At 48.8% G+C, this 17,825-nt stretch overlaps 1 long non-coding RNA gene across 1 annotated transcript; it reads right to left on the bottom strand.

The window, feature by feature from the left end:
- Window positions 1-10,218: 10,218 nt before the first annotated feature.
- Window positions 10,219-16,039, bottom strand: LOC116797780. Its single transcript, XR_004360750.1, has 3 exons — window positions 15,940-16,039; window positions 10,865-11,014; window positions 10,219-10,775 (listed from the first exon to the last, which is right to left on the bottom strand). It is a non-coding gene; the product is annotated as an uncharacterized LOC116797780 (long non-coding RNA).
- Window positions 16,040-17,825: the final 1,786 nt, after the last annotated feature.

The following is a 17,825-nucleotide window of genomic DNA, read 5'->3' on the forward strand; positions in this document are numbered from 1 at the left end:
CCCTGAAATATAGGGAATGATAAATATCTAAATAAATACTAGAAGACCCAAAAAGTGCTGTCTTGGTATCCAATTAGGCTGACAAAGACAAGCATTAAAGAAGGCAGGTTCAGGGAGAGAAGGTGGCCTTGGCTTTGACACCAGAGGAATTCCTTAATTCCCCTCGCACTGCAAAACAGAAACACTGCTTCATGTATAGTATTTAAAAATAAGATTACATGTGCATTCCCAACACCAACCACTTCTCAGCAACGATTTTGCAATAAACTCAGTTGCTCAGACTGTGTTTTGTTAACACTGGATGGGAGGGCAGGATGTATTTTGGGGAGGAGGACCACGAGTCCCCGGTACTCACTAAACCCCCTTTCCCTGCAGCTTCCACCTCCCCTGGGAAATTTTTATCTGTGGAAACAGAAGAGTAGGATCTCTCAGAGCTCAGGAGGGTGAAGCAATTCTGCAGCAAAGGTTACTTGCTTTTCCTCAGATGGAAATGTGTTTATGAGCCGAGAAAAATGATTTCTGGCAGCTCAGTTCAAGGGGAAAAAAAATAAAAAAGAAAAGAGACTGAGATAAAGGGATCGGGTGAAAAGGGAACGTTTGGTGTTAGCAGAGGTCTGGAGAAACCACAGTCAATGAATACAAAGTTCAGGCTCATTTCTTTCCCTGAGGGCTTGTTGGGTGAGGCTGTCAGGGATTGCTCTGGAGCTCCTGGCCACAGAGGGTCTGTCCTGAAATCAAGAAGGGATTGGTGTCGTCCTCCTTGAGCACAGCCAGGCTCTGGGAGCTTTGGTGCTCAATGAACAGTTCCTGGCTGGCATTCAGGGCAGCACCAGGGCTCTAAAGCAGGGGCACTTTGCTGGGGGCTGCTCAGCAGGTCCCACCTCAGCAGTGGTCACATTCCTGGGGTGGGAAAGGGGATTTTTCAAGTTTAAGGATGAATAATCATAGAATCAGCTGGGTTGGAAGGGACCTCTGAGATCATCAAGTCCAACCCTTGATCCAACCCCGCCGTGGTTCCCAGCCCATGGCACTGATGCCACATCCAGTCTCATCTTAAAAACCTCCAGGGATGGAGAATCCACCCCTTCCCTGGGCAGCCCATTCCAATGGCTGAGCACCCTCTCTGCAAAGAAATTCTTCCTAATCTCCAACCTAAACCTCCCCTGGCACAGCTGAAGACCCAGCCCTCTTGTCATGCTGATGGTTGCCTGGGAAAAGAGACCAACCCCCCCCGGCTCCCCCCTCCTGTCAGGGAGTCGCAGAGAGTGAGGAGGTCTCCCCCGAGCCTCCTCTTCTCCAGGCTGAGCCCCCCCAGCTCCCTCAGCCTCTCCTCCCAGCACTTATGCTCCAGTCCCTTCCCCAGCCTCGTTGCTCTCCTCTGGACCTGCTCCAGCCCCTCAATATCCTTCCTGATGTGCAGCCCCGCTGCTCCAGAGGCAGCATTCCCAATCTCCCTGCTGTACCCACCCACCCCTGAGCTCAGGGACAGCAACAGGCCACCAAAAAGGGAGTGTTTTTAACACCAATCACTTCTTTACGTGGCAGTTGTTTTGGCAGCTGACGTGCAGGATGCTGCTCTCACAAATTCCCAAGGGAAAGGGAGACCCCTAAAAAGCCCCACTGTGCCCCAAGTCACTGGTGGAGGAGAGAAGTGCTTTTATATTAGGAGGTGGATAAAATTCCTGCTGGGGCAGGGACTGTTTTGTGGTGCTTTGCACAGGGAGTGTCTGTATAACAATACCCAGGTGTGTGATGCTGGTGTCAGGTGAAGAGCTGGAGCCAGTTCAGGTTCTCACGTGCTCTGGGCTTTTGGGGGGTTAAAAACAAGCAAAGTGGTGCCAGGAAGTGTTCTGCATGATTTATTATTGTTTCTGTCAAAAATTAGACAGCCAAGCCACAGGTGCTGTGGAATCAGAGGGAATCTATTCCTTTTCCAGGGGTGTCCCCCCTCAAAACACCCCTTTGGCTCCAATCTGGGATGTCCTTTTCCCACCCTGAGCCAACAGGAGGCAGGTGGCCCTTCCCCTGCTGACTGACAGGCTGGGGGCACGGAATGACAGGTTACAAATGCATCAGCAGGAAGATGGGCTGATCCTGGGAGGAAAGGCTCTGTTTCCCATCTAGGAGCAAAATTGTTTTTATGTACAAGTGTATCATAAGTGACAGGCATGGCAAAGAGGGGAATGACCCCTGCCCTGCCAGAGGGGAGTTATCAGGACCTATTTAACTTTGTGCATCCTTCCAAACATCAGTGTGAGACTAGAAGGGTAAAAAATAGATTAAACATAAATATATATATATATATGGGTCAAATAGAAATCAAGCCACTAAAAAATGCTGGGGGTCCTAAGGCTGTGCAGGGATCTGTACTCCCTTCTCCAAGGTATTCAGTACTGAACATAAACTTATTTACCAGAACATTGCCTTGTCCTTTCTGTGTTAATTTAGTGATTCAATGATTTAGCCTTCAAATAAAAGTCCATTCAAAAGAGAAGGGACTTAGGTGCTGCCAGGGAACTGCAGAGCCTGCGGGCTAAAACAGGATAAATAGGAGTTTAGTGGGAATTTAGGGATTATAAAAGGACAGTGGGGACTGGGAGATGAGATGGTAATGCCCAGTGCCAGGCTGGGCCCTCAGTAGCAGTTATTTCAGTGATATAAGTCTTTGTGTTTGACCAGAGGTGTTGAGGGATGGATTTATTCCCAGAACTGAGATGTGTTGCTTGGGAATAATAAGGAAGGGAGAGGATGGAGAGGGGGCTGTGAAGAGCAGTGATGATTTTTCTTGCCCAAGTAGCACGTGGGCCAAGGAGGATTAAATGACTGAGCTGGGATCTTGCAGGACTTTATGGTAGGGCTGGGAACTGAGCCTAAAGTCTCCTGCTTTCCTCTTGGTGCTTTTACATCTCGCTCTTCCTGAGGAAGCAGCAGAGTCAAGCACAGGCTGACCTGGGGAGACATCAGTCCTGCAGCATCCTGTCCCAGCAGAGCTGCTGCAGCCCCAAACCCAGCCCAGCAAACCTCTCCTTGTGTCTGAAAGCAAACCTGACCTCAATTCCCGTGCCAGCCTCGCTGCTGGAGGGGCTGCGAGGGCAGGGATGGGTTTTCCAGCCCAGCCTCCCCCGCTGACACCGGAGCTCTCATTTAAATGGGGTGGTTAAAGGAGTCTCTCTGAGTAACCTCTGAATAAACAGGGCTGTGGCAGTCCAGCCCCTCTGCTGTCTCTGCAGGGTTTGAGCTGCATCACAGTGACATTTGTCGGGCCAGAGTGGCTCAGGGCATCGCTGTGGCTCCAACACTCCTTCCCTGCTGAGTCTCCCAACGCTGCCAGGGGCTGCAGCTCCCCCCAGACATTGGCCTGTGGCCTGCTAGGACAAAACTGACATGTCAAACCAGATAATTCAGAGGCCTTCATGCTGAATAACTCAGTGGCTTCCAAGGTCACTCCACCGTGGGGAAGGCAAGAGGGGGTAGGAAGCTGTTCCTGCTTGACAAAGCAATTTTTTTTAGACTGAAAACATTTTTTTCCCCCCTAAAAGGCTCCTTGGCAATTTGAATGTACAAGGAAGAATGTAGATGTTCATGATTATCTTGACACTGCCTTCCCCTGCACTTCTCTTTTGTAATCCTCCTTGCAGTGATGTGTTTGTGTGTTTAACTGTTTCCTTGATGGCTTAAATTACTCTGTTCTTTCTGTTAATATTGTAATTTGGAAAAGCAGCGTCTCTGTCAACAGTACTAAGTGGGGAAGGAATAGAGAGCATCTCCAGGTATCTCCTCTTTCAGCTGTGGGTTTTATCACCAAGTTGTCCCTGTTAATGCTGCAGGAATGCTGTGGAAGAGCTCATGTGGCTGATTTCCTTTGGGAAGCAGCAACAGGATTGGGTGGAATAGCCTATGGCCTGGGAATTACAGTTTGTCCTTGTGCTGCAGGGGAGGGAGAACTGGAAAAACAGAGCGAGAGAGAGGCACTTTCAGGCTGCTCTCCCAAACAGGCAGAGCCTGGGGGTCCTGGTGACTTCCTCCCACCACAAAGCCAATTATTTGTGGGTTTATTTCTGCCTCCAGTGCTTGGTGCTCCCATTCTCCAGAGATCTGGGAGCTGCTCATCACCTGGAGTCTGAGATGATCCCATCTCCTACCTTATGCCTGGTCCTTTCCACTGGATTTTCTCCAAGGCTCTCCTTTGTTGGCAGTAGACAGTGAGGTTGTGTTGTGCTGTCAGACCCGGGTTTCTCACCCAGTTAACCACTGCTGGCCTGCACAACCCCCTTCCTATGGAGCCAACAACCTGCACAGTCAGCAGGCAGATGTCTTGGTGGCTAATCTTTGAAGGGATGTGTGTGATGCTGAGCACAGATGACTGACACAGGGCAGTGCTTTAAGCTGTAGAGATGCAACTACAACTCCCAGCTTTGTTTTGGGCTCCAGGGCACAGCTGCTGGGCTCCTGCACACCCCTGGGTTCCTGGCTAAAGCAGGAAAGGTTCAACACTTCTCTCTTGCTTCATCTTCCCCAGGCTGGGGAGCTGGAAAGGCACTTTGAGGTAACACAGGGAAGTGAGGCTGCAAAGAAGACGTTTTTTTATGAACTGTGCTGCTTTGAGTGTGTGGGAAGGAAGACAGAGGTGTGTTTTGCTGTCGTTGGCTGAGGTTGTGCTTCTTGATTGTGCCTCCATCTATAAACAACGGGGTATTTAACATAGCAGAGTGTGTGTCTCATCAACATCAATAATGGGGAGATAATTAGTGCAGTTGGAATCCGTGGAGTGTAACTCCCTCTGTTTATGGCTCTGGAGGAGCACACTGTCACAGAAAGGACAGAGGTTTTGTTAGCCTGGGAACGTGCCTCTGACTTACCCGACCATGAATTAAGTCTAAATTAAGTCTGGGTTTTTTTTTTGAAACTGAACCAGCTTGAGAGCTCTGAGTATTCATCTCCTTCCTGGGAGTAAATAGCACGGTGACCACAGATTAAGCAGCTGCCTGAAGAACAGCTTTAGCTGTGAGCAGGGAGTAAATGTGTTTTCCTGCTTTCTCTGCTGAATATTAATGATTCCTCCCTGGAGCAGTGGGGTTCAGCACGAGATCTTTCTGCAGGAGTCCTGTTCGAGTGCTCTGTAATAGAGTTGATAGCCCGAGCACGAGGGAAGGGGCTTGAAGTTTGACTTAGAGACTTAATGAAAATAAACAGAGGCGGGAAATGTTTTGGAAAACATTCGGGACAGCGGTTTACCTGGGAAGCAGCTGCAACTCAAAGTTATGGGTGTGTGAGCTCAAAAGGAGGGGCAGGGCAGTGCTTGGAAGAGCTGCACGGACAGTTTGCTGCCGGATTTTATCCCCAGAAAGAAGCCACCTCCCTCTCCCAAAGCGGGGACGTGCCTTTTGTGCCCTCTGCATTCGGATTGTTCTGTTCAGCACGGTTTGGAGGAATTATCCCCTCAGTGCCTCCAGGGCTCACCTTGGGACTCCCCCACCCCCTGCCCGTGCTGGGGACCTGCAGCCCCGGGGACAGGCAGGGTTGTCTCCGTGCCTGTCCCCCTGAGGATTCCGGTGCCTTTGGCTCGTAAAGGCAATATATGGAAATGCAACACAAAACTTAAGCCCTCAGCACTTCTCTAATCCTCTTCAGTCATTCTTTATGCATCACGTAATCAAATTTCCCTGGGTTTATCTGTCACTTGCAGACCTCCATCACCCTTACCTGGGAGCAGGGGGAGATATCCCAGTGACTTGTAACACCAACCATGTCCTATTGTTCCCATTTGTTTGCTGAGCATGCGGGTGGAGAGGCATAAATATTAAAATATACCTATTATATAGCCAGGCCTCCATTGATAAATGATGTATAAAATCAATTTACAACCTAGGAATAAAAAGCATCCATGAAGTGGTTGCTAGCTCCAGGTACTAGAAAATTATTCCTCTATAACTTGCTCTGACTGGAACTCATTACACACTCTGTCCGTGGAATGATTTTGTTGTTAAAAACTGTGTCATTCAGAGCTTATTTATTCTCTCTCCTCGCAAAGGATTTTGGAGAGCCTGCTGCCTGCAAAGCAAAGAGGTGCTTTGCTTTGCTGTTTTTGGTCCTGCATGGCTCAGTGCTCAGCGTTTTGGGAGATGGGGCAGGATGAGGGGAACGGGGAAACACTGACATCTCCATCCTGAAGTGTCAGCACCTGCACCTTTCACTCCAGACAGGTGAACAGTCCCCTCTTTTTAATTATTATATTGAATTTAACCACTGCTCTGCTGGGGCACGCTCACCAAAGGGAAGAGATCTCCTGCCAAGTCACGGCCTGGAAATAAAATCTCTCCAGATTTTATCCGGTTTTGTGAGAGTGGCAGCTTCTCCAAGGGGTTTAGGAGAGCACCTCGAATTTTAGGAAGGAGCAACAGCAACACAGGAGATTGAGAAGCCTGGAATAAAGGCAGCTTCCTCCTTCCCAGTTATATAGCTAAGCTGAGGTTGGATTTGGCAGCTTCCACAGATGTTCTGGGTGTGTAATGCAGGGACAAAAAGAAGCAGAACAGTTTGATTCTTGATTGAAAGATGATTTGCGTCACCTTATTTCTATTATCTCGATAATAGATAGTTTTGTGCGCAGTTTTGTGCATCAGAGAACCTAAAAGACCCAAAGAAGGAAGCTTTTCCTGTCCTTTGAGCTGATACTCAGCTGTGTTGTGCACAAGGCCAGGCTGGAGGGGGATCTGAGCAACCTGGGCTGGTGGAAGGTGTCCCTGCCCATGGCAGGGGGTGGAAGGAGATGAGCTTTAAGGTCCCTTCCATTCCATGATTCTATGGCTCTACTCTGCTCATGGAGGCACTGAAACCTCCTTAGGAACCGAGGTGTTAATTTAAATTCCTCCCCCTCTGCTGGAACATCCTCGGGGACGGCTGCAGACAGACGTGAGCTCACCCTGCCCTTGTGCTGCTGGGGCTGGATCCAAGCCAGCCCTGGTGTCTGGGAGCCTTGGAGCTGCATTAGCTAATAAAGCCTTTGGAAAGGTGAGGGATGTGTGTCTGACCACGGCACGTGCCTGGGTGGTTGCTCAGCTGAAGGTGAAAGCCCTCGCTCTGAGATGTTCTGCCGAGCCCTCCTGAGGTCTGCAGGGCTTCAGTGAGGGCAAAAAGAGCCAAAGCCAGATGGTGAGAGCAGCAGTGGGAGGTCAAACCCCCGTTACCCAGAGGAATGGCTGACCTGGGAGCGTGGCAAGAACAAACCAGAGGATAAAACTGAAAAGGCTGTGAGTCAGCACAGCATCGGTCTCATCAGCCAGACCTGTTGGCTGCTCTGACCTGCCTGGTGTGTCCCACCTGCCTGGTGTGTCCCACCTGCCTGATGTGTCCCACCTGCCTGATGTGTCCCACCTGCCTGATGTGTCCCACCTGCCTGATGTGTCCCACCTGCCTGATGTGTCCCACCTGCCTGGTGTGTCCCACCTGCCTGATGTGTCCCACCTGCCTGGTGTGTCCCACCTGCCCTGGTGCAGGCAGCAGTGCTGGGAGCGTATCCTTGGCTCCCTCCGAGGCGTTTGACTGGGGTATCACCTGACATTTTGATTAAGAAAAACTTCCCTGAGGTGGGATTAATGGGGTGAGCGGGAGATGGATGAGAGCTCGGGTTGCAGTTGTTGAGGGAAGAGCATCAATGGGGAAGGTTGTTTAAAGCACCTTCCCTGGGGATGGATTATTTTGGTCCACAGCTACTCAATACCTTTATTAATGACTTAGCTGATGATCCATGTCCTTCTCTGGGCTCGATTGCAGATGAGGTAAAGATTTGTGACGTTGCAAATAATGTAGTTATTGTTATGGCAGGAGGCAAAGTGCCTGCTTGGATGGCCACAGGCCAGCAAATCTCACTGATGCTAAAAGCATCCAGTGCATCTGGAATTAAGATTCCAGGGGCTTGGGAGCTCAGTAGTTTGCCAGAGATGGACCTCCCTGTCCTGCTGGGCAGTGTTTTACCTGCTCTGCAGCTCTGCTTCTATCAAACAATGTCATTTTGGTGTTTAAGTCTTTCCACACAAGAACATAACTACACCCAGGTTTGAAAGCAACCTGCTTCTAGCAAAGCTCCTGCCAGTCTAAACCAGTGCAAGCAAGGAGAGAGAATCCAGCTCCCTGAGACTGCTTTTGGGACCAGCAATTCAAACTTGCAGCCCCTTCAAGATGCAACACATCCTGGATTTTTTTTTTTTTAGGGATGTTGATGTGAACAGAGCCGTGCCTGGGGTAGCAGAAATCAGTCTGGTGGCCCTTGCAGAGAATGTTTTAGCAGCCATCCAGCCAGTGGCAAAACTGGTGTTTCTTATTTCTTGATTCATGTATAGAATTAAAAAAAAAAAAAAAAGATCTTCTGGTTAAATGCAGCAATAAAGTGCAGTGAATTAAAATCAATACGGGCTCCTCATCTCCGGGCTTCAGCTCCAGGGCTGATTTTTGGAGTTTTAGGCAGAAACTGCTCAAACAAACAAGTACCATTTTTTTGGTGAGATACTTTTCGAACAGCCAAGGGAAGAAGGGCAGGAAAGAGGGGCTGAAAGCCCAGGTGAAGCTCCAGCTGCTCAAGGTGTAGTCCCTCACCCTCCTGTCACCACACTGGGATGGAGGCACCTTTGGGCTGATTCTGTCCTGTTTCTCCACTCTCTGGGGACTCCTGTGCACAGTCAGGGGGTCAATAATGCAGAGGTAACACACTAAAATCCAGTTTTCAGCTGGATTTCAGCTGCTCCTCACAGCCCCTCTGTCCCTGAGGATCCCTTTCAAGAGGCACAAGAGCACAGAGCCCCTCTGAACTCCTCTTCCCCTTTCCTCCTCTCAGACATGGGCTCGTGGCATTCACCTTGTTAAAAAGCCATTAAGCTGTAAAACAATCTCTCTCTTAATAACTGTATTAATTTTAAATGCCAGGGATACAGTCATAAAACTTCCTGGTAGGTTGTTAGAACCACGGAGCCCTTTCTCTGCTGTGCCAGCAGGCTGGAGACTTCTCCCCCAGCCCCTTCCTCCGCTGGCACTGGTGAGAACTGGAACAGTCGTATTTTACAGCAAGTGCTGTTGCTTGAAAAGGTCAATGGCTGACGTTATTCATGGAAGGGGGAAGGAGGAGGAGGGACAGAGATCTCCCAGCCTCCTGCTGGGCAAAGTTCCCTCCGTTCTGGGGATGGAGGATCCCCGTTCCTGGAAGGGAAAGGGGGAGCGGGACGTTCTGCCCGGGACAAGGTGGTTTCAAAGTCAGCCCAGCAGAACGAACTTTGCTTTCAAACCCGGGTGTAGTTACAGTCCCTGTTGTGTGGAAAGACTTGGTCACCAAAATGACGTCGTTTGATAGGAGCAGAGCTGCAGAACAACAGAATTTCCAGGTGTTTGGGTTTGCAAGGATCCCCAGGCTGAGGGGGGGCTCCTGCTCTTGGCAGTCCCAGTGCTCCTCTCCTGTTATTTGGTGCTTCCTAAAGCCCCACCTGAATCAGTCTTGCTGCTCTTTAAGACCCCCTGAGCTGTGCTGAGCTCTGGGACCCTCCCTTCCTCCCCTTCCAGAGCAAACTGAGAAGGAAGGATTTGTCTGGGGATGTTGGATGGAGAAAGAACCACTGCCTAGTGAGGGCTGCTCTGGAAGAGGCAAAAAAAAAAAGTGCACTTAGGTGGAAATGACTTGTCTTCTTTGTCAATTTACCTCATTACTATTTCTGGAAAACCTGCTTAATTTTTCATGGCAGAGTATATAAAACCAAGCTCCTTTTAATGAGGAAAATGCTGAGAAATGGATTTTGCCAGGGTGTCAAAGCAGCTATGAGCAAATCCAGCTGTTATGGGACTCTCAACAAATGCTGTTTGTTTAATAGTTCAAATTTGCTAACTTTGGTTTTGTTGTGGTTTCCCCTCCTCCCCAAGTTATTCTTAAGCCAAAACAGTGGGGGATCCAAAGATCAGTTAAATTTTCTGCAGATTTTTAAAAGCAAAAAGGACATTAGGGTCAGGTGCTCCTGCCTGCTGTGTAACTAGGCAGGAAAAATACTGATAATCCTCATCCAGCTTGTAATTTATCCTGATTAAGAGTTCTGGGTTTGTTTTTATTCTTTTTTTTTGTGTGTGTGTGTGTGTGTTTAAGATGGAGTTGGGCAGTTTTGACTGAAGACACTGAGGGGCAAAATCCACATCCTCTGTTGGAAAAAAACCCCCACACATAAAGCATGTCCTGCTTCCAACCTGGATTTCTTTAGTTTCAGCTTTAAGCCACCAGTTTTTGTTCTGCCTTTGCTCGATTAGTGATACCTTTACTGTCTGAGTTGGAAAGACCAACAAAGCCATTCACTCTGTCAACAGGCAAATAAAACCTGGCTTTGGTGTGAAGTTCAGCATCCCTGAGGCTAATCCTTGTTGCTCTGCAGGCGACTGTGGGCTGCACTCTCCTCCCTCCTGGTGTTTAGAAACTCGGGGGCTCTCAGAATCCTTTTTTGGGCGTGTAGGGGTGCCAATATTTACACAGAAAACGAAAGTGTTCAGTGTCTTCTCCCCCTTAGAAACACCCACGGGAAGCGATGCTCGAGCTTTGGGATTCCTGGGGTTTGTGAGGGTTGTGTCAGCTGCCCAACCCCAAAGAGTGCAGTTAATTGGAGGGCTTTAAAGCACACTGGAGTGTCATAGATAGTACCATTTTCTGACCTGGTACATCCCCCAGCTCTGAATTGCTCACTCAAGTGCCTTTTGCTGACACCTTCCACATTTCACCTTCTGTATTCACTTGCAAAGTGCCAATTTGCTGCCTGCTGAAAGACCAAAAGAAAAGGACATCAGGTTGTTGAGATTTCCTTGAAAATTCCAAGCTGTCTCTGTTTAGGTCAGGCTGCTTCATTACCGGGAGCACTTTGGTGGATGAGGAGCGAGATGTGATGTGAAGTCTCAGATGCTGCTGCTCAGGAGAATTCAGATCCTTTCCATGGAGTGTCTCTTCCCATGGCACAGTGACATTCAAATGACAACCAGCAGTGACAACATCACTGCTGTACTGTGGGACATCAGAGCAGGGAGGCAGGCAGGGGAAAAAAAAAAAAAAACAGGGAGAAGCAGTGTTCAATCACAAATATTGAATGTTTTGTAGTCAGCAGTGCTGTCTCAGAGCTCCAGACCCAGCTGATTGCTCCCGGTGCAGGAGGCAGAGTGAAGAATTAAAGGGCAGCATGTGAAGACAGAGGAGTTTGTGCTGGTTTGCTGCTTGTCTTTTTTTTATGTGAATGCTGTCAGTGTTACTGCCATTGAGAGCCTGCCACCTCCTGAGCCAGGCCTGCTCCCACTGGGCTCTATCCCAGCCTTCCTCCCAGCTCAGGCCAGCAGGGATGTTCCCATGAATGGTGTCTTGTGAAGAAGAATAAAAAAAAAAACAAACCCGCCCCACTCCACTGAGTGAGATACAATATTTTTCAATCCCAGAGTTATTTAGACTTCATGTGTCTTTGGCAAGACACAGAAATCCTCAGTATGAGGTTGAATGGCTCAAGGGCTGAGAGAAGAAGAGGTAAATAATTCTGCTGTTTGATACAGAGATGGCTTTGTCCCTGTTTGTCACATGTGATCGATGTCACCCACTGGTCCCCTATTGTTATTCTGTTGTCGCTTGTCACAGTCACACCTTCCTTTGAATCCTGCTCTTGTCTCTTTTCCCTCTTCCCTTCCCTCCTGACACGGGGCTTGTGAGTAATTTATGTACGACAATATGAGACTAATTCTGTTATTATGTCAGAGGGAAATTGAATCTGGGGTTTCAGAGCTGCATCGGGGAGAGATCTTCGAATGAATCTGGAGTGCAGGAAAACTCCGTGTTCGATTCGCTCGCTTGTCACACTGCCTGCCAGATTAAGTCATTATGAAGGGCAGAGAGGAGGAGAGATGAGGGGGGAAAAAAACCCACAGGAGCTGCACTGAGAAATGAAAGGGAAAGGAGGAGAGGACAGGAGAACGAAGAGCAAAAATGAAAGGAACAAACGAGATGGCAAACACAGCAAACGAGGGTGTTGGCAGAGTGTTCAACTGAACGTGTTAAGCGTGTGCTTGAGACACAGGGAAGCAAAAACATAGCTCAGCCTGAGGTTTAGACCCTTCCTAAGTGCCCAGCCAGTGCAGGGAACAGTGCTGCCCATGTGTGCCAGTCATGGAGAGCGGGATAGCCCTGCAGAGCCCTCCTGGGATCCGGGGGGATGCTCCCTCTCCCTGCACCGCCGGCCCACAGATGGGCTCAGTCTCTCCACAGAGGCTCCTGTCCCTTCGTGTTGGCAACAGGGAACTCAGTCCTGGCCACTGAGCTGCCTGGCTGAGGGGACAGCATGTGTCCCAGGGGACAGCATGTGTCCCATATGTCATCTGCAGCTTTTGCTGCTTGTGTTTGTCATCATTTGCTTCCTGTGTCACCGGAGAACGTGAGCAAGCCTTAATTTGGGGTCTGGGATGGTCCCATCCCAGCTGGGTCCAGCTGTGTCAGTGCAAAGGGGAGCTGGAACACAGGGAGAAGGACAGAGCAGGTTTGGAAGATCTTTGTCTTTTAGCAGGTCAGTTGTGCTACATTCAGACCACAGGTTAAACAGGAAAAGCTCACTGGTGGTGGTGTATTCTCAGTGCTCGTGAGCTGCACTTGCTCTTGGATATTCCTGAGCTGCAGCTGCAAACAAAACCTCACTTTGTGCTGGAGAATGCTGGAATTAACCCAGTCCTGCTCCCTCTCTGGCACAGTTGGCACAGAAGTGTGTGGGTGCTGAACTCCCCTGAGTTTGTTCAGGGCACTGTTTGCACAAGTTTGCCCCCAGCTATTGTTGGGGGTTCTGCTAATCCTGTGTGTACAAGGACTGGCAGCTCCACCACCCTCTCACACCTCCCCTATTCAGCAGCATCTATCACTTGAGTTCCTGATGCTGCTTTACTATTAATTGGCTTGTGTAATCTCTGAGATTGTTATTTATTAATAGATGGTTCTGAGCATAGCAAAGTTCATTATTTAAAGCAGGAGACCGAGAGAGATCCAGGGGAACAGATGGATGCATGGAAGTATCAGAAGAAGGACTAGTTAAAATTCTAGGCATGTGCTGAGCCTTGACAAAGGATGGAAAACAGAATCAATCATCATTATCTGGGAGAAAAGCCATCAGTCTGTGTTTAAAATAAGCACTTTGTGTATTAAGCCCATGATGCCAGACTTGTGAGAGTTTTGCCTGGTAGCTGCAGACCCTGGGGTTAGATGGGTCACTGGGGAGCACAGAACAGCAGAGCAGAAGGGAATGAGGTGTATAAGCTTGAAAATACCAGGAGAGCTGGTTTTTGATGTCCCCCAGTTCTGAGTGGGTGCAGACAATGCTGTTATTTATGGCTGTGGTGGTTCAAGTCCCCCCTGCAATGGCAGTGCCTTTCAGGTGCTACCCAAGGGCTGCCCTGGGCATCTGCTGTGGAAAACAGGCTTGGGAAAGACTCCTGATATTCATCCTAATACAAGAACTTCCCCTTTGGAATGGTTTGGTTTCCCAGCAGAGTGCTCAGCTCACCTCACAAGGTGGGCTCTCAGTGGAAGCTGCTCATGGCCTGTGAGAGCTGGGGAGGTGCCACCACCAAAGAATGGAAGTGCCAAATGGGAAGAAGGGCAAATCTGGGACCTACAAGGGATTTTTGAGTCAGCCAAGCCTTAATGATGGGTCAAACAAGTCATAGCAAGGTCAAGTCACTGTCACACTGAGTTAATGACAAAGATGAGATGAGAATTTAGGAGTTTTAAATCTCAGACAGTTCTCCAAACCCCAGTTCCCCTTGTGTTTGGGTGGGTTGTTTTTTTTTTTTTTTTTGCTTAGCTAAGTTATTCTGGTACTTGCAAACACAAAAGCTTCCTTCCACAACAAATAAAATGTTATTAAACATAATATCTCTGTTGGACCCCTGCTTGTGAAAGCAAAGGTCAGTTCCATTGCGAACTGTCGTTAAAATGACTCTAATTGCATCCAATTTTCCAGATAGGAATTTATCTCCCATTAGCAGGCCCTGCAATGCTCAGCTGTAATAGCCAAGCCAGGGATGCTGCTGCTCTGAGCTACCTCCTACTAATTGGTTAATTGTGGAGCTCTTTGGTAAGAGGTGAACAGAGCTTTTATTTTTTTTTTTTTTTCCCCCTCTAAACATATAACTTTTATATGCTGGCTGTTCCTCCAAACAAGGTTATTTCTGGCCGTGTCCTGGATGTGCTTTTACCTTGAACCCATTGCAGCTTCCTGGGCTGTCTCAGCCCAAGGCACACTCAGCATCTGCTTTCTGCCCCTCTCAGCTCCAAGCTGTGTGTTTGGAACCCCCCATGTTGACATGCCAGGCTTTGCTGCTGGTTGTTTAACCCTCACACAAGCAGGACTCAATTTTTATAGCTGGCCAAACACCTTTTTCTGACAACCCTTCTCCAGCTTCCTCCTAAACTCTGAGATTTCCTGGAGTGTAACCTGGCAGGCAGCAGCATTTCTCCCTCCCTCAGCGAGCTCCTCTCCCTTGGAGCCATTTAGAGGCTTTTAAACTCTCCCTGCCTCCTAATGTGGCTCTTGCTTGTGCTGAGAGGGCAACTGGAGATCATCTAATAATGTACAATTTCACTTCTCTTTTTTTCTCCCTCTCATTGAGCATGGACAGATTGCTCTTAGACTGCTGGTCCCCTTCATACCTGGCTTCCTTTTTTTTTTTTTTATACCTGAAAATGTCAGAAAAGGGAGGAAATGGATAATGCTTTGTGTTCTTAACATCTGCATCTTTTAAAAGAAAGGGGCAGGGGGAGAAGAAGCTTTGGGGGGATTTCTGCAGAGATCCTTCCAGAGCTGCTGGAAGAATTCAGATGATGGATTTGGGGCTGTCAGGTCCATCAATGCTTTCATGAGATGTTTTGCAGAGCCCAGCAGAGGAAAATGATGGCTGGACATGTGGGAGATGAATCCTGAAACGATTCATTGATGTTTTCTTAGTCCTTGTTTGGGGCTGAACTGCCCCTGGTTTTCCTGAGTTTTGTCTGGTAGTGACTTCAGGGCTTGTTCTTGCTTGGGATGGGGCAACAGAGAAATAACTACTGGGTATGGAGAGGGTATTGATACCACCCCATTCTGCCCCTGATGCTCTCATGGCACAGGGTGCCCAGAGAAGCTGTGGCTGCCCCATCCCTGGAAGTGTCCAAGGCCAGGTTGGACAGGGCTTGGAGCAACCTGGGCTAGTGGAAGGTGTCCCTGCCCATGGCAGGGGGTGGAATGAAATGATATTTAAGGTCCCTTCCAGCCCAAACCATTCTGTGATTGTAAAAGAGCCTTCCTCTTTCCATAGATTGAGAATCCAGCCATGAAGAAGAGTTCTGGGAGCTTTTCCTTAGCAAAGGGCATTGAAATGGTTCTGGTGGACATTTGAAAAGCTCCCAAAAGATGAACACCAACCTGTCCTCCCTAGTAAGTCTTATCCCAACAACTTGAGAAATGAGTTGGCAATCACAAAACCATGGCTCTTCAGCCCCAAACTTGCAGTAGCTTCACCACACTTCCAGATTATATTGGTGCCTGAGCCACGAGTGTCCCTGTGCCCCCCCAGCCCTCCCCAGCCAGACCAACACAGGCCAGAAATAGTCCTTGCTGGCCAGGATAATACATGAGCAAACAGATTAAGGAGGTGGACATGGGGATTAGCACTTGTTTCACCAGCTGTCCTTCTTTGTGTACCCTCTCCTTGGACACCCCTGCTCCTTGGCAAGGGGCTGGATCCAGGCTGAGCAGGGGAGAGGGACAGAGGGGGGTGGAACATCCTTCCCAACCTGATGATGAGAGCGTGGCTGAGCCCCAAGAAAGCTCAGGGCTCTGTTTTAGTAGTTTTTCGAAGTTAATTTCTGTGGAAGTGGAATGAAGTGTTAGTGGGGTGAGTCCTCCCTGTCTCAGGATGAGTTTGTCTCACCTCAGTGGGATTGGGAGCACAGCTTCCTCCAGGCTGCTCTTGCCCTTTCCAAGAGCCACCTTAGCACGGAGAAAATAACTGTAAATGCTGCCAATCCATCACAAGGGGAGTGGATCAACCCCAGTTCTCCATGTCCTTGGCTGTCACAAACCATTTGGAACCCTGGCCCTGAGAGACAGGACAGTGGCTTCCATTTAGGCTCCTCTCCAGGGGGGATCTGAGCGGGGCTGGGAGGGGGGTGATGGATGGTAAGTTTAGCAAACGAAGTCTGAGGGATCAATAGAAGAATATACAACCCATGTATCATGCAAGTTCCCCTTGTCTGTGCAGCACTAAATCAAAAATGATGAATGGCAGGCTCCTCAACCTTGGCACCTCCGGCCTCCCCCAGTGGAGCAGCATCCAGTGACTGATACGGATTATGCTGCTTTTCTTGCCTGTTTCCTTCGCTTCCCTAATAATTTTGGCATTGAAACATGAGGCTCTGTTTTTAATATCCTCTCCCTCCTCCAGTGCTACCTCTCTCCCCATGTAATTTCCATCTGGCAGGCACGATGCCCGTGTCACATTCCCCCCCCTGTATCCAGGCAATCCACGGCAGGCCGGGCTCCTCTGGAGCTTGGGTTGTTTATTCCCTGATTTCTGAAGGAGTCACCTCTCCTGGAGGTTGTGTTCCAGCCCCGTGAACACTCAGGTGCATCAGGAGCTCTGAATTCCTCTTTTTGAGGAATTTTGAGGAGCTCTGAATTCTTTTTGTGAGCTGATGCTGCCGGTGTGACCCAGGGACTGTCTCTGGGGAGGCATCTGGAGAAGGTGCTGAGGTGCCACCAGCGTGGCAGAACCACCCTAAAACCAGCAAATTTGGAGTTTCTTAGGAGTTCATGTTCCTGGATTGGAGCAGGAATTCACAGGCAAGGCACAGGGACTGACTGCCCCCTTCTGCCATCCCCTCATGCCCCCTTTTACACCAGCAAAAGCCTTATTTTGCTGCTTTACATATTTATCAAAAACGTCCTCAGGAGCAGCCGAAGTGACACCGAGCTAAGCAGTGAAACTTTCCCAGGCTGGAGCTCTCTGGCTGCTCCTCTGGGAATATTTACACCCCCCCTGTTCCAGCTCAGCTGGCCCAGCTGCAGATGACAAAGTGGCCTCTTTAGTTCTCGTGCTCTTGGCGTAAATCAGCTCCAAGTTGTGCCCAGTCAGACTCACGCCACTGTGACAGGCGTGAAACAGTAAATTCAGAACATCAGCCAGCCAAGAAGCTTGGGAAGTTCTTCCCAAAGATGGCCTAGATGCATCTTGGTTGATATGTGAAGCAGGCAGGGGCTTAAACTGCTTAGAAAACATCAAATTGTGTGTCATGGAAAGCCAATCCCCCCAAAAAACCCACGTGGGAATTTCCTGTTGCGTGTTTGAAATTACATCATGCCCTGAAAGCAAACAACAAAACCCTCCCAGGCTCCTGGAAGGACAGAATTGAGCAGGATCTTAGGACGCGTGTGCTCCAAAAATAAATAAATAAATAACATTATTACAGGATGGGGACAGGGAGAAAAGAAAAACCTAATTCAGAGTCATGACAACAGCACACCCCTGGAGAGAATGCTGAACACACAGCCAAAAATAAGCTCCAGTGGGTGAGAGAGGCAATAATAGAATTGTGTCTTGATGTGGCTCTGAGTGAGAGCTTCTAGAAGGAAATAGGAGAGGCAGAAGATCCTGTGTTATCTATCAACTCAATTGATTGTTGTATCCAGAGCTTGGCTCAGTAATAAATGAGAATGCCACTCATCTGGTTTTCTGGTCTATTTAGAATATTTTTAGAACTCTTTTTGCAATATAGTCTGATTAATCTCTTGAATTTTCCTTTGCTCACTGAGACTTAT

Source organism: Chiroxiphia lanceolata, chromosome 23, assembly GCF_009829145.1.
Source record: "Chiroxiphia lanceolata isolate bChiLan1 chromosome 23, bChiLan1.pri, whole genome shotgun sequence".
Taxonomy (NCBI): domain Eukaryota; kingdom Metazoa; phylum Chordata; class Aves; order Passeriformes; family Pipridae; genus Chiroxiphia; species Chiroxiphia lanceolata.